Genomic DNA, 16623 nt, shown 5'->3' with positions numbered 1-16623 from the left:
TACCTGTGTCCTTTTTGTCACTGCGATTCCCTAAGTTATGTACCACATTCCTCATATTCAGGTGTCTCTGTTAAAATAAGTGGTGTGATTTCTGGTTTCCTCACTGGACCTTGACTGACACAACAGCCCATGGCCCAGCATCACTCATTAAAGGACCATTCTCTCATCCAGTGTACTGTAATCGCATTTTGCACAAATCAAATTGCCGTATGTGGGTGGCAATTTGAAAGGTTCTTTGAACCTTTTTAGTTCCAAGGGTATATCTGCCCATCTCTATGCCAATATCTTACTGTCTTTGCTACTGTGGCTTTATAATCAATCTTGACATCCAGTAGCATTAATCTCATCCTGTTCATTTTCTTCAAGCTGAAGTTTTGAGAGTGCCCAGGCGTCATTTCTTTTAGGGTTTCCCGTGGCAATAGAGAACCTCTTTGCCCTCCCTGAAACAGCCTGCATCCAGTGACTGTGACATGCAAATCCAGAAGGATGAGGCCATTTAGGTCAGTGCAGGATGTACTTCTGGGCACCATTACCCCCGAACTCCCTACCAGGACAGCTGAGGTTTTGCTAGTTTTGCCACATGCTAGGTGGACATCTCTCCCTGCCCACCCTTTCATAGATGGTGATCCCTAATAAACATCCCACTCCCCAGTGTCCATCCCATCTGCTTTAGGAGACCCCAACCTGCACCAAGACCTAATCTCTGACACCTGCTATTCTCCTGGTTTTGGTGCTAAGAACTGAAACCGAGATCCTTGACTGCAAGAGTCTGTTTGCTTACTGGGCTAATGGGAAGTGAGTCATAAGCACTATGGTAAACAAGAAAGAAAGAAAGAAAGAAAGAAAGAAAGAAAGAAAGATCCATGAACTCAGAATATAAAACATGGCTTTGTTCATACTAATAACTTCAATGAAAGAAGAAAAGAAGGATGGATTCAAGAGCTAGAAGCTGAAGGGCACCACACAGATTATCATACTCCAGTTTTTTCATAATATTGTTTGAAGTCTTCTCTCTTCTTCTCTTGATCAGTGTTTCCAGAGATTTGTCTATTTTAGTTACTTTTTTTTTACAGAACCAACTTTAAGTTGAGTTGATAGCTATCATATTGTTGTTTTCCATTGTACCAATTTCTGCCTTAATTTTTCTCTTTTATTCTACTCTTTAGGTTTATTATTGTTCATTGTTTAACTTCTAAATATGGACACTGGGATCGTTAATTTTGATGGTCAACTCTTCTAAAGTAGAAGTATTTAAAGCTGTGAATCTCCCTCAAAGCATCATTTTTTAGATAATATTTTCACTCCCCACTCCGTAAGGTGGGCTCTCCATAGCGACTGCCTTTGGCAGAGTATGCTATCAAAAGGGGGAAAGAGTATAACTTCATAGTGGAGAAACCTGACAAATACTGCCTCAGCCAGGTAGGTGAGCAAGGTCTGCCTCAACAGCGATAGCTCATGTTGATAGTAATTACCACTGAAGTGACATGATGTAAGTGGCACTTTAGGTGCAGTCTTCCTCCCAAATACCATAATCCCAGGCTTATCATAAGAGAACATCAGACAAATTCCATAAGTGGGGCATCCTGCAAAATACCTGACCAATACTTCTCAACATTGTCAAAGTCAACAAAATCAAGGAAAGTCTGGGGAACTGTTGCAGCCAAGAGGAGCATAAGGAGATTTGACTGCTAAGTGTGATGTTATATTTGGGCATTAGGGAAAAACCTAGAGAATCTAAATAAAGTATGAAGTTTAGGTAATAAGAATGTATTATTTGGTTTATTTTTTTTAATATTTATTTATTTTGAGAGAGAGAGAGCAAGTACGAGTGGGTGAGGGGCAGAGAGAGAGAGGGAGAGAGAGAAGCCCAAGCAGGCTCTGTGCTGCAGAGTCCAAGAAGGGCTCAGTCTCACAAACCATGAGATTATAACCTGAGCTGAAATCAAGAGTTGGACACTTAACCGACTGAGCCACCCAGGCACCCCTTATTTGGTTTGTTAATTGAGGCAATTGTACCATGCTAATATAAGAAGGTAATAATAAGGGAACATGGGTTTGGGATATATGGGAAGTCTCTATATTATCTTCCCATTATATTATTGGAAGGGGGCACCAGTGTCATGTCCTAGAGTCCAAAGGCCCAAACACCTTTGGACTCTAGGACCAAGGGGAGGAGAAGATGAATGTCTTAGCTCAAGAAAAGGAAGAAAATTTGCCCTTTCTGCACTTTTGCTCTATTCAGGCCCTCACAGGGTCGTATGATGCCCACTCACATTAATGGGAGTGGATCTCTTTACACAGTCTGCCGGTTCACATGCTAATCTCTTCTGAAACATCCGCTCAGACATCACAAAAGCTGTATTTTATCAGCTACATGGATACCCTTTAGCCCAGCTAAGTTGAGATATATATATATATATATATATACATATATATATATATATATATATATACACACACACGTGTGTGTGTGTGTGTGTGTGTGTGTGTGTGTGTGTATTATTCGGGTGATCTTTGTAATTCATGTGTTATTCAACAGTGTTATTTTTAACTTCCAAATATTTGAGAATGCGTAATGTATCTTTTTTGTTATTCACTTCTACTTTATTTGCATTGTGGTCAAAGATCATGGTCAATACGACATCTCTGTATTGAAATATTTGAGGTTTCTTTTGTGTTTAGTGTATGGTCTACTTTTATAAATGTGTTATTGTGGTAGGGTCCCCTCCCTAAGGAAAAAAAAACCTCAAGGTAATCTGGCTGTGTGTGTACATGACAACAACCCTCATGATCTTGTAACATGAGACCACTTAATCAGACTGCATGTTTGTATCTGTACCATATATGGGAGACAAAGAAGTGAAAAATATATAAAGAACTATGCCACGTGGCATTCGGGGCTCAGTTCTTTGGGTACGAACACAACTGAGCAGTGCTGGCAGGAATACAGCTGCATCCTGGAAAGAAAAGCCTCTGTGTCACCACTGTGTGAGAATCCTGCTACATTACTTGGGGGCTTGCATCGGGATTCGGAGGCAGTGGTTTCCACCTCCTTTGCCACTGGGGATGCGAACCTCGGGGCCCTAGGAGAGGCGGCTTCACCTGGTGCCAGCAGAACTTTTGATCCGCAGGAGACTAGCCCTGCACTGGGGCAGGGACCCTATGTGCACCAACGGAATCCGTGAGGCCCAGGAGCCGGCTCAGGGAGCGCCCGTCAGACTGGTAAGAGCCCGGGTTCGTTTTGGCAGACCCGCCCCTAAGAGTCAGAAGGGGACCCTGATCACCTCCCAGCTTTGCCCTAGTAGGTCCAAGAGGGACAAGGAACGAAGCCGCAACTCTAAGGCGCTGGGTGCTGGCTGGTGGGTTGGAGTGGCCGTGTGATTGTGTGTGGGGATTTGTCTCTCGTTCATTTCCTGGGTCAGTGACTATGATAATTAGAGACAACTGTCTCTGGTCGGTTTACCTCAGAACGGGGACTTTAAGGAATATTCTCAAGCAGCTGCTGAAACTCCTTTTGTTTCGGGGAAACTCCCTGTCTTCTCCAGACTGACACGGACAGCGCGGGGGGGGGGGGGGGGAAGGGGGAGGAACAAAACAAAACAAAACAGAACAAAAGAAACCTGGAGTCTGCTCCTCTGTCTGACCTGATAAGATTTAAACCAAGGAATTCTCTTTCTCTGCCTTCTGCTGGCACCTCGCCTCTTCTGCCTGCCCTTCCCCCCCTCCTGTTTCTGCCCCACCTGGCAGGCGGCCTGCACAACTGGCTCCCCAATGCCTCAGGCACCATCAACTCCTCCTCCCACCCTAGATGTCGAGGAGCAAAGACCTCGGATGTCAGATGTCCCCACCAACGTTCCAGGTAAAAATTAACCATGGGGAACAAAGTGTCTTCCGTGGACCCAAGTAAAACGTATTCAGTGTTTAAGCTAATTTAAGTTTGTTGGTTTAAGATAGACAATGTTTATCAACATTAAAAAAAAAAAAAAGCTTTCATTCTACCTAGATTTAAGGTCAAATAAACTCATGTTATCTCTGTTCCAATTTGTTAGCAAAAAGATGACTTAAAGTAATGGTTAACTTTGTCTCATAGTTTTCATGGCTAATTGTTAGCATAGCTGTCAAAGTCTTTGGTAGCCTAAAACGTTACAGTTTTTGCTTACATAATAAATTGGGATTAAATTCATTGGATATCCAACGAGATAAGAGACTAAAGTGCTTATTACTAGATGTAAGTCTGTGCTTTTGACTTCTTGCAGAAAAACCAAAGATATTTGGATCTGTTGAAAAAACATGCTTTGTGCTTAACTGATTCATAGTTTGCCATCTAAGAAATTCTAATGTAACAGTTCATAATTGGTTACTACTTAGTTTTCACTGATGACTAAGGTTTCTGAGAGTTAAAATTCTGCTAAATGTAGTAAAGACTAATAAAAATTTTAAAAACTCTACATGTGAAAGAGTAGATATATAAAAAATATGTATATAAGCAATGGAAATACCTTTTTTCTTAAAGAAAAAAAAGAGTTAGGTCAAAATCTAAAAGCAAAAGAAAGTTGTAATAAGTTTGTAAAAAAAAAATCTTAAAAAAAAATTATATCTGGTCAGGAGGTCTAAGGTTAAACCTTTAAATTACGCTAAATTATCCACTATCTTACAGACACAAAATAAAAGCCCGGTGGCCTTCCTGGAAAGGTTTAGGGAGGCTCTCATTAAATATACAGCTATCTCCCCTAATACCCCTGAGACTGAGACGATTCTAAAAGACAAATTTGTCACTGGACTGGCCCCAAATATTCAAAAAAAAACTGCAAAAACTGGCTGTTGGTCCAGAAGGGACCCTTGAGGAGCTCTTAAGAGCTGCCAACTGGATATATTACAACCAAGATCAAGAGGAGAATAAAAAAATAAAAAATAATAAAATCTGAGGTCTTAGTTGTGGCCTTATGTGCTATGTCAGACCGGACTTCCCGAGGTCCTGGCACCAAGTGCCATTTATGTGGCCGTTCAGAGCACTAAAATGAGAACGTCCTCAGAGGGGACAACAGAAATGAAAACCCCATAAGCCAGGCCCCTTGCGTGGAGACAACCACCGGAGATCTGAATCCGCTCGGGGACCTGTATCTGTGAGGCTCAGATAACCATGTCCCTGCAAGGGACTGACGGGGCCTGGGGCTCTTCACCGAGGCTCCCCTGAACAAACTGTCTATCAGAAACCCAGAGCCTCCGGTAACTCTAAATATAGAACGAAAACTGGTTGATTTCCTTCTTGACACCTGAGCTACCTTTTCTGTCCTCCTTTCCACTCCAGGCCAAGCATCCAAACGCAGTATGACGATTAGAGGCATCTCCAGAAAACCTCTAACTAAAGTTTTCTCTCAGCCCCTGGGAGACATGTGGGGAAAACATGTCCTAAGGACTGTGGAGAAAGTTGGAGAAGAGATTAAGGATGACAGAGAAGCGTTGAAATGGTTGCCTTAATAGAGCCTGAAACAGAATTTCTGACACAGTTGAGGACCTGTTTGAGGCTGGAGTGGAACCAGTCCACTCCATGAGGATGTGTCATAGTCTATCCATTCACATGTTGAAGGACATTTCCATTGCTTCCAAATTTTGGTAATTATGAATAAAGCTGCTATAAACATTCCTGTGCAGTGTGTGTGTGTGTGTGTGTGTGTGTAAATTTCCAACTCATTTAGTAGACTCCTAGGAAAATTGTATCCATTTTATTTCTCCAGCAATGGAAGTCTCCTAGCCAGCACTATTTAAAAAGAAAAATCAGTTGTATTTTTAATCTGTAGCCGATTGACATTTTTCTTTTACTCTGACCATAATTTCTTTTAATCATAATACTAACCCATCAAGTCTGCTCTCTTTAGCCCAAAGGATGAAAAAAGGGGTAGCCCAGAAAGACAGAATATCTTTTCAGTATTAGCAATCATCTGACATTAATTGAACTACTGTTGTACCCAGAGTGCTAAACTAAGTATCAAAGATACTCTCTGTGCAAAGCCTTCTCACATTCAGAACAAAGAAGTAGAAACTCACTCAATACAGATTCTATAGGACTTATTGTGCTCTACCTACATATATATTTTGGTGATAGAAATGAAGAGATTTTTAAAAAGTATTATCTGACTGGCATAGGGAATCATATACAGCACATAATTATGAAAGAAAACTGAGAAAATTAAATGAAGTTAACTGAAAAATAGTTCACGTGGGATTAGATTTCAAAAAGCAAAATTAGTTTATCAAATGATTAGTTCATATTGAATGAAAAATTGTCACCTTATTTTTAAGTTCATTCTGAATTTGATGTGTTTTTGCTTAATGTTTACCCTTTAAACCATGAATTTTTTTCTTCAGCTGTCCATGGTTTCTGTCTGCCAAACTACAGATAAACACTAGACATTCTTAATACAAAGAGTACGCTTGTGATGTGTTAATGTTTATCTCAGGAAAAGGTGACTTTGCTACCACTTACATAATTTAAGTCTGTGCTGTTTTCAGCTACTAATATTTTATACAACGGAGGGTGAAATGCATCTTTCATTTTCTAAAAAAAATTTTTTTAATGTTTATTTATTTTTGAGAGAGAGAAAGAGACAGAGCACGAGTGGGGAGGGGCACAAAGAGGGAGACATAGAATCTGAAGCAGGCTCCAGGCTCCGAGCTGTCAGCACAGACCCCAATGCAGGGCTCGAACCCATGAACCGTGAAATCATGACTTGAACTGAAGTCAGACGCTTAACCGACGGAGCCACCCAGGTGCCCTGCATCTTTCATTTTTTTATTTTATTTATTTTATTTTTTTATTATTTTTTTGCATCTTTCATTTTTTTTAAATAAACAATGGCAATATAAATATTCTACATTCATCCTGAAAGTAATAGAACTCTAATAGAAAGGGAGGAATAAAATCTGCCTGCTTGTATAACACAATGCAAAAGTCATTCAGAGAAATATGCAGATTTCACCCTTCAGTCTCAACAACCTTAATTCTTCAGTTTATTAATAGGATGTGAATCTACTCCGCCCCTGCTTTGTAACACAGCTCAGTTCTGCCCACACCTTCTTCTTTCCAGTTGCCTGCATGAACCACCCCATCAGGATGGATACCAGTGTGCTCAGGCTACCTGATGCACAGCGTGCCGTGTCTGGTACCTCTGAGGGCCGGGGAACCTTGGGTTGACCTGGGGGCAGAAAAGGACGGGTACCTCTAACCAAGCCCACCATGGTCTTCCACAGACACTCTGTCTCCTTTCCAGTGTCTGCTTAATCCTAAATGACCAATTTAAAGCAGGGCACACACTGTCCAGATATTCACATAGATATTCCATAAGTATTTACTGAGTATCCACTATGGGCCACACCTTGTTTTGGTGTTGGTATGAAAGCAGTGAACAAAAGAAATTCTCTCTCATGGAGCTTATATTTCTGTTTGGGATATAGATAATGAATAAATATATAAGGAGAAAGATATACACATATATAATGCAATGGCCACAGTAATAAATGTCACTGAGAAAAGTAAAGCTGAATAAGAAAGTAGAGATTGGCAGGGTGACAGGTCATAGATGTGTCAGGGAAGGCCTGTGTCAGAGGTCAGGTGGTGACCACCGAGTGAAGACCTAAGGAAGACCTAAGAGAAAGGTCATATGGATATGTAGAAAAATAGAGTCCCAGGCAAGTGCAAAGGCCCTGAGGTAGGATCATGTTTGTCACATCCAAAAAGATAAGAAGCCAACATGACTGAGAAAGAGTGAGTGAACAGGGGGTAGGTAGATGAACTCTGAGGGGAAGCCAGGGACCCGATCATGGGTAGCTTTAGAGGCAATGAATAGGCTATTGGATTCATTCTAAGTCAAGTGGAAAGTTATTGAAAGGTTTTTGCTGTTTGCTTAGATCTAGCTTCTCTTTTCCAGCAACCACCTTGGATTCTAAAGGAAGGACATTCCTTCATGAGGCTCTTCTATGGGAGGGTGGTTATTTGAGAATGAATAATCGTGGTAGAAGTGACAGAAAGAACTGTCTTTAGAACATACTTTCAATTTAGAGTCAAAAGATTTTGCTGGGGAATTAAATAAATGGTGTGAGCAAAACAGAAGGGCCAAGGGAGAGGCTGAGTTTGTGCGGCTGAGGGACTAGGTGAATGGTATACCATATTCCGAAATGGGCAACACTGGGGGCGGAACAGATATCTAGAGAGATTTCAGGAAACTCCACTACAGTAGATGCTGGAACTTAACATTTTATTTTTTTGAGACAGGTGTATGGCCTTCAAGAATACCCCAAATTCATAAATACCACCATAAGCCTTAATATTTCCCATAAGATATAGTAACGTGGCCTCTTTTTAGTCTCTTAAAAATCTCTCCCTTGCTTGGGAACAATTACACCAGAGGCCAGAGCACCCTCTTGAAATGGTGTCACAGGTGTCTCGTATTCCTCTGTGGGACCACCTGACGCCCCCATCTAGAGTGTGATTGTTCCACAGAGAAATTTGACATTTCACTCTAGCATATCCCACACTTTTCATTGTTAGCTAAAAATTGTTTCAGGCATTTCACTTCTGTCATCAGCATTAGCAGTTAGTTTCCTTTTTGGACACTTTTCAAAAAGAAATCAAATTGGTTTCACCTTATGAGTCTTTCTGAATATGGGACAATGACTCAGCATAAGAAAGCCAAGCGAAGGCAGAATTGCTAAATCAGCTATGAGCATCTCTCACCAGCTGAGTAGATCATCAGGAATATCGACATGCCCATCCCCAAAGTATTCAGCTGTATGAATCAGTAAAATTTGAAATTCTTTCAAGTTATGAGCCAGGGAGTCTCACAAATGATTAAAACCATGAATTTTAAATCCAAGAATGCCAATGATCTACTGTCTGAATTTATTACATTCAGTTTCTGCTAATTTGTTCTATATCCTGTGTCCCGTTGGTAGAGTTGTGCAATCCGAGACTCCTCCCCTTCTGCCCTATGATAATGCAGAGCTTCCCCTGCCTACTTTTAAGAATTTGCTAAGAACATCAATAAAGTTTTAGAAATCCTAAAGAGGACATGTTTGAAACAGAAAAGCCTTGGTGCAAGTCCCATCTCTGCCATTTACCAACTGTGTGACTTCCAGAAAGTTGCTTAGCCTCTCTGAGCATGTTTCTCTCTCTTTAGGTGGGGATAATGACACCTAACTTGTGAGGTGGTTGAAAATGAACCAGAATTAGGTCCCTGTGGTAGTCACGAAGATGCACTACACAGTTCGTCCTTCAAGAGCTCCTGCTACGAGGAACTCAGTTGGCCAACATCTCTGGCTGCCACCTCTGTGGATTCCCTGCACCCTTAGAATATCTAAAATTTTTGTCTCCAAGAACCAATTTTCACCCCAATGGGGGCAACATGGCCCTTGCTGAGGAGACACCCCGGACGGCAACCTGAGTTCTAGTTCTGCACTAACTGATTACTCAACCATTTATAAGTCACTCTCGCTCTTTGGGACTCCGTTTTCTCATCTGTAAAATGAAAAGGTTGAACAACGTGCTGTCGAAACCTCACTCGCAGCCCTGGAGTCCTATGAGTTCTGCATGGCACTGGTGGACACAGCGTAACTGACTTCTCCCGCCCTCCCTGCTCCCCTCCCCACCTACCTTTACAGATAGGACACGCTGTCGCTGTATCTTATCGTGATTGTTAGCTTGCGTGTCAGGCTCCCTCCAAACAACATGAACTGCTTGAAGACAAAGTCCACACGCATGTGATACAGTAGCTGGCAGGAAGCAGGCACCTGGTCAATGTTTGTAGAATGGGCTGCACAGTGTACCTACAGGGTGAACTAGATGCAACTGCCCAGGTTAGACCTTTTGACAGCAAATCTATAGGTTAACTCAGGCTAACTATGGAATTAAAGGACACCTGCTCTGTACTCTAGCTCTCAGGTCGGTGTCTGACATGTTGGGCAGTCTAGAGATGTTTAAGGAAGGTAAGTTGAAGGTAAGGAAGGTAAGTAAAGAAGTTAAGTAAGACAGGGAAAAGGTAGACAAATCATATTGTTGCCAATATTTTATTTCTTCAAAAATTCCTGGTAACTTGTAAAAGAACTTCAATCTAAAGTGGAACCTGATTATGTGAAATGGAGAATGTCGCACGCACACCTCCTAGAAGAACAGAACTCAAGAACCTGGAGACTGATTTCTCAGAAATGTCTGATGTACAGAAGACCAAGATTTATCCCCTGACCAATGAGCAACTGCCAAGAATCTTTTCCCATTCTCAAGCCATGGAACTCACTGCTTGGACTCTGGCTGGACATCCCCCTCTTTGCACAACTTGCCTATAAATACAGCCTGCTCCAAACCCTCAGCAGACTCACCTGTAGCCTGCAACGTCACGCATTTATGGAATTGCAGTTCCTCTGCTGTTCCCAAATAAACTCAATTTCTGGTAATTTGAGCTTGCCTCAGTTTACCTCTTTATTTAGGTTGATAAACTTTTAGCTATACCAGATTGTTCTTCTATAGACCCAGCAGGTTAGTTAATGAGTTTGGTCAAAACTGGGGATGTAAGCATATTGCCATTGATTTTTTTTTTTTTTTTTTTGCTCTTTATAGTATAAATCTATGTCATAAAAATTAAGAAGGAGTAGTATAGATAGCACTTTCTAGCTTCCAAAGGACTTTCTTATCAATTATTTCATTGTAGGCTCCAGAAAAATTTCATATTGTGCAAAAGGTAGTCAAACTAATTAAATTCACTGAACCAGTAATAACCACATTTTCATCTCTTGTAGATATCTTAAGTATTCTTTTCACAGACTGGTTGAGAGTATTCAAAGTTGCCATGGATACAAGATAGCTATACAAGCCATTTGCCATTCCTCATCCTCAGCCACTAGCCCTGTGAATAGACTAAGAAGATGAACGAAATCTTTCTCATTATCAGCTACTAAGTCTTAACATCATAGAATGCAAGAGGAAGAAGGACTTTTATCTTCTTGTGCAGACAGTCTTAGACACATGAATCCCTAAAACTGACTAGCAAACTTTATGGCTATGAGCATGTTTCTCATGATATTCCATAGTTTTCCTTAGATTATGAAGACAGATGGGCGCCATGATAACAGCCCCCACTGACCTATGAGATCATAGATCCTGGAGAGGCCAAATGAATTTCTTGGGGTTCTAGAACACAGCTAATTAGAGGCTGAATTCGATTTGTGGTACTACTAGTTGAATGCTGTTTGCTCATCACCCAAGTGCATGTAGGAGCCATACATTTTTGACCCCAATCAGGGAAGAGCTATATCCCTCTGTTTCTGAAGTTAGAACATGAAAGGATCTTACACACACCTGCCTGGTTTGTGCTAAGCTTCCAACATTTAATTAGGATGATTTATTATTATCTTAATTACACAACCTCAGCAGTAAAGTATAGAGAACATGAGTCATCTCAAACGGTGAAAATTCGGTGGGTGTGCATTAAAATTTGAATAGAACTGGTAATGTTCCATGATTACAGATTAACACACATATTCAGTTTCCTTGGAAATGGTTGGGCAGAGGAGAATTAAGTAATTGGGAGCAAATCTCATTTGTATCCTGCAACAGCTTTAACTCATATTGTGATATTACGACTTATAAGAAAAAATATGTATTTGGTCATTCAGATGAGGAGAATATATTTCACGTCTATATTTGTTCTTCACCCGAACTTCCTGGCTCACAGATCACAGAGCCCTTGGAATTTCCTAAGGATTAGAGTGATAAAGATGTCTTTTGTTATGTTAGTGGATGACTTAAGGACAAGGGCTGGTTGCCAGTGGAGTCAATCATGTGTTTAGAGGGTTAGAACTTTCAGTCCCACCCCAGACCTCTGGGGAGGGGAGAGGGATTGGAGGTTGAACCAACTGCCAATGGCCAGTGCTTTGATCAATCATGTCTATGTAAAGAAACTTCTTGAAAAATCCAAAAGAATGGGGTTGACAGCTTCCATGGTGAACATATGGCGATATGGGGAGGGCGATGTACTCAGAGAGGCTGGAGGCTCTGCACCCCTTCACACGTAACTTGACCTACGCATTTCTTCCATGTGGTGTGTTCCTGAGTTACTATCTAGTAAGTACGAAAAAATGTTTCCCTGAGTTCTGTGAGCTGCTGTAGTAAATTAATCGAACCCAAGGTGGGGTCTGTCAATGCAGAACCTTCACGTATATAAAAGACAGTAGAAAAGATGCTGAAAAAGCTCATAATCATGTAAATATCAAGAACGAATTTTTATTTTTATTTTTTTAAGTATTTATTTATTTAAAGAGAGCGCATGAACTGGGAAGGGGCAGGGAGAGAAGGAGGGAGAGAATCCCAGGCAGGCTGCCCACTGTCAGTGCAGAGCCTGAGGGGGGGGGTCAGTCTCATGACCATGAGATCATGACCTGAGCCAAGACCAAGAGTCAGACGCTTAACCAACTGAGCCACCCAGGCTCCCCGAGAACAAATTTTTAAAAAGCAACAACGCGGAAGTTATAAGTGGGAAGATAGAAAATGTTAGTTTAATTATGTGAAATAAGATTTCCTTAGTTTTTGTCTGTGGGAATTTGCCCACATTATCTTGAGTAGCACTTTAAAAAATATATGGTTATATTATCAGCAAGAATACAATGTAAGGATAAACATCAACGGATGCCTAACATATGTAAGAATAGGAAACAGGTGTAGCTGTTTTTTAAAAAATAGCATTTCACGCTTCTGTTCTCACCTTCCTCCATTCTGATCTTTAAATGCCATATATTGTTTCTCGCCACTGTTGGCTCTCAAGAAAAAGATCACGATGCTAAAAAATAAAGCCTTGACAATATTGCTATGTCTATATGAGAAACACTGCCAAAATCTCAAAAACTGCAAAGGGGGAAACTGGAAAAGAAAAAGCATGTGTTACTCTATTAACAAATGTCCAAATATTTTCTGGTCTGAAATATTCCCGAAAATAGAGTGTGGATCTGGGGAAAGGAAGCCCCAGCTTCAAAATGAGGAGGACACAGTGACTGCATTCTCCCGAACCAGGGAGCCAACAAATTTCCTCCAAGTGTTGTAGGGAGCACGGCTTCCCATCCTTCCTGAGCCTTCCAGATGCCCCCGAGGGGGGAGTTATAGAGAGAGGGAGGTGGACAAGAGAGAGGCCTTGGGCACCATGCTTCCTAACCAAGGGATAGACGGGGATGTGGCGGTGAGCTGGCTCTCTGGGCTCCTGCGCTCTGCTCCCTGTCTCTCTGGTAGAAAGGAATTGATGTTGGCAAGCCCAGAGATTCGCAGCCTCAGGCTTGGACCGCCGGAAACTTTTGCAGTCCCTTGTATCAGGGCTCTCTGAGGGAAAGGGTTAGAGATAAGGAAGTAAGCAGGGGAGGGTCAGACGCGGTGCAGGGAAGCCAGCCACAGTGTCAGTCATCCGTCTGATGCCCTGGAAGGTGAAGGCAAGTACTACTTCCCTGTCTTGGTTATTTTGCTCCAGCTTTTGGCCATTCAGAAAACAGCCAGAGAGTGTTCAGAGCAGCCACAGAACCACAGTCTTGAGGACTGGTAATCGTTCAGAAACAGAGAGTCTAAAGAAGGTATCACAAAGGGTGATTCCATCAGGCACCGATGCCCAGCCTACTCTGTGCAGGGCCCAGTGGTGAGAGCTCAGAGGGGAAACACAAAGGGTAACACTGACTTCTTTCCCTATCCTAACATCTGACTATGACCTGCTGATTCTGGAACTGCGAGTAACCCCGAGCATTTCTGCTAGAATAACTGAGAAGAGGGGTGCCTGTCTAGAGGGAGGGCTTCTAGGATGGCCATTGTGCTAGTCGTGGGGGAAATGGTGGGCTGAGGAGACGTGGTTTGTGCCTGCCGTGCTTCCCCTGCAGCCTTGCACTATTGATCAGGTCTCGCCACCTGCCCTCCCAATAGGACTTTGTTTTGGCCGGTCTCTCTGGCATGGTGCCTTATTTATTTGCAGAGTTGTGACTCTGGCCGATGAGAGCCAAGAAGCAGGCCAGGGTTTTGCCAGTCATGCTGAATCGGCCATCCTTCCTCCTCACAACTTGCATTTTTACTGGGAGTCCCAAGTGTGGGATGGGAAGAAGGGGGGCTTTCTGCTGACGGGTGAAGATTTTTCCCCCAAACCAGGGCTTCTCACCTGCTTTGTAAGCCTCAGCCATGGAAAGCATTTTCGCTCTGAGTCCACAGCATAGCCCGGGCTGAAAATAATCTAGACCTGCATTGTTGACAGGCCAGGGAGAAGAGGCCAGGGGGAAGGGACCCCGGAGAACCACACTCTGTGTGCTCCCCTTTTCCTTTGTGCCAATATGTGTACCAGAGTGAAATAAGGATACCATCGCAGGCAGTTTGGGAGGGGAAAAGCTATCAGGGAATGCAGAAGGGGAAGGGACCGAGGGATCTCACACATCTTTCCATAATGCTGATGCTTGGACGCAATAGGTAGATGATAAAGGAGTGAGGGGCACACTGCGGTGCTTGGTCATGGTCACCCCCCTCTCTCGTCTCCTGAGGTATGGGCCACAGTGCACGTACAAGCAGGAATTAGACTTGAACGAGCATAATTCAGTGCGTGTTGCTGCTTATAAGATCTGCTCCTTCTGAGAACCTGAATTTGAGTCTAACAGAGTCCAGTTTACATATGTTTAATACTTGAAGTGATCTTTTCAACTTTAGACTTGACTTTCTTTTTTAAGAATTAGATGACAATCTGAACTGATAGTACACAATAACCTATGTGAAATTTACCAAATCCTTAACATACAGGCACACATGCCCAACCAACTATAAATAATATTGAGCACACTTCTGGTGTTAGAGTCAACCTCTTCTAACTTGGAAATTGGAAAAAAAAAAAAAAAAGACCCAGGCATACCTAGCTAATGGGATAAACCTTTTCTCCCATCCTAGTTTTTGTTTGTTTGTTTTACTGAGAGAGAGAGAGAGAGAGAGAGAACAGAATCCCAAGCAGACTCCATACTTAGCACAGAGCTCAATGCGGGGCTCAATCCTGTGACCCTGGGAACCTGAGCTGAGCCGAAATCAAGATTTGGATGCTCAACCACCTGAGCCACCCAGGCGCCCTTCTTCCATCCTAGTTTTATGTCATTCATAGATTCTCTTCTGTGTCTCATGCCCGTCTGATTTGGAAGTCACATCTTTATTTTGAGGCTCTTATTCTACTTGTAGAGAGTTTAGGTTTTCTCAACTCAAGTTTTGTTATTCTAATTGTAGAGAGTTTAACTGTTTGTAAACAGTTCTCTCTTTATAATTGGTCAGATTTCATGTTTTAAATAGGTACTGATTACATGCAGTTCTCTACCTCAGGCTACCACATTTCCTAAGTGATTACTGCACAGATTCATACAACAGTTCTGTGTCTTCCTATGCTGGCTTTTTAATTTCTTACCTTAGCTATTTCTGGCTGCACAGGGCTGCCCTTACCTATTTTTAAGAAAATAACTAAAAATTTAGGTTATGTACTACTCGAAAATATTTTCTCTTCTATCAAAAAGACATTGATTTTATATATTTTTTTGCATTACTATCAAACGTAAGCCTTTACCTTATAAAGGTAAGCAGCTTCCCAGTACTTTATGGCCATTTCATACCTACGCATAGAGCACATAGAGTGCTCACCAAGAACATTTCAGCTTGAGAGGGATGGCAGGGCTTGGGGCTAAGCCATTAGGGTCGCAAGAGTCCCGTAGCCCTTTGGACTGCAGCATTCCCAAGGCAGAAGAGCAGCGGGCACAAAAGAGTCTGAGGTGAAAACACTTACGTAACACCCACTCTGTGCTGGACACTGCCCGAGTCACAAGAATGGACACGTAGAAAAGGGGTCAGCAGTCCTCACCCTGGTCTGTACTCTGCACAGTTTCCTAAACATTGTTCACGACTTGGTTATTTTTGTAGAAGCCTAAGCACTGTATCATGCTGCTCACATTTGCTTTCCATTCTTTCAAATTTGGGAAAGCGAATTTTTCTTTAGAAATAACTTCTTGGGGTATGTCTAAGTGGTCAAAACATCTGCGCTTGGGTTTTTATACAACTGCTTTTCTAAATTTTTTTAACATTTATTTATTTTTGAGAGACAGAGGGAGACAGAGCATGAGCAGAGGAGGGGGGAAAGAGAGAGAGAGAGAGAGAGAGAGAGAGAGAATATGAAACAGACTCCAGGCTCTGAGCTGCCAGCACAGAGCCCGATACAGGGCTCGAACCCACCAACTGTGAGATCATGACCTGAGTCGCAGTTGGACGCTCAACCGACTGACCCACCCAGGCGCCCCTATACAAATGCTTTTCTAAGGATACCAATTTGGTAGCTGCATTCCTCAATTCTTTTTTTTGTGTGTTATAGCTAGAAAAACTACGTGCAATATGGATATAATAAAGAAGCAGGGAAAATAGAATCATAGAATTGGTGAGACAGATGCTTGGAAATGATTTCCGTGAAGTTTTACTAGATTCATATGCTTCAGGCACTGGGAAGAGTAGCTTTGGTAAACATGTAGGGTATTGATGTCTGTCTCTAACTCAGAGGGATCTGCAACAGACAAACGAGTTCATCAAGCGATGAAGTCAATACTGTAGCAGTT

This window comes from Panthera onca, chromosome F2 (assembly GCF_046562875.1).
Source record: "Panthera onca isolate mPanOnc1 chromosome F2, mPanOnc1 haplotype 2, whole genome shotgun sequence".
NCBI classification, from domain to species: domain Eukaryota; kingdom Metazoa; phylum Chordata; class Mammalia; order Carnivora; family Felidae; genus Panthera; species Panthera onca.
Note: the sequence above shows the minus strand (reverse complement) of the source record.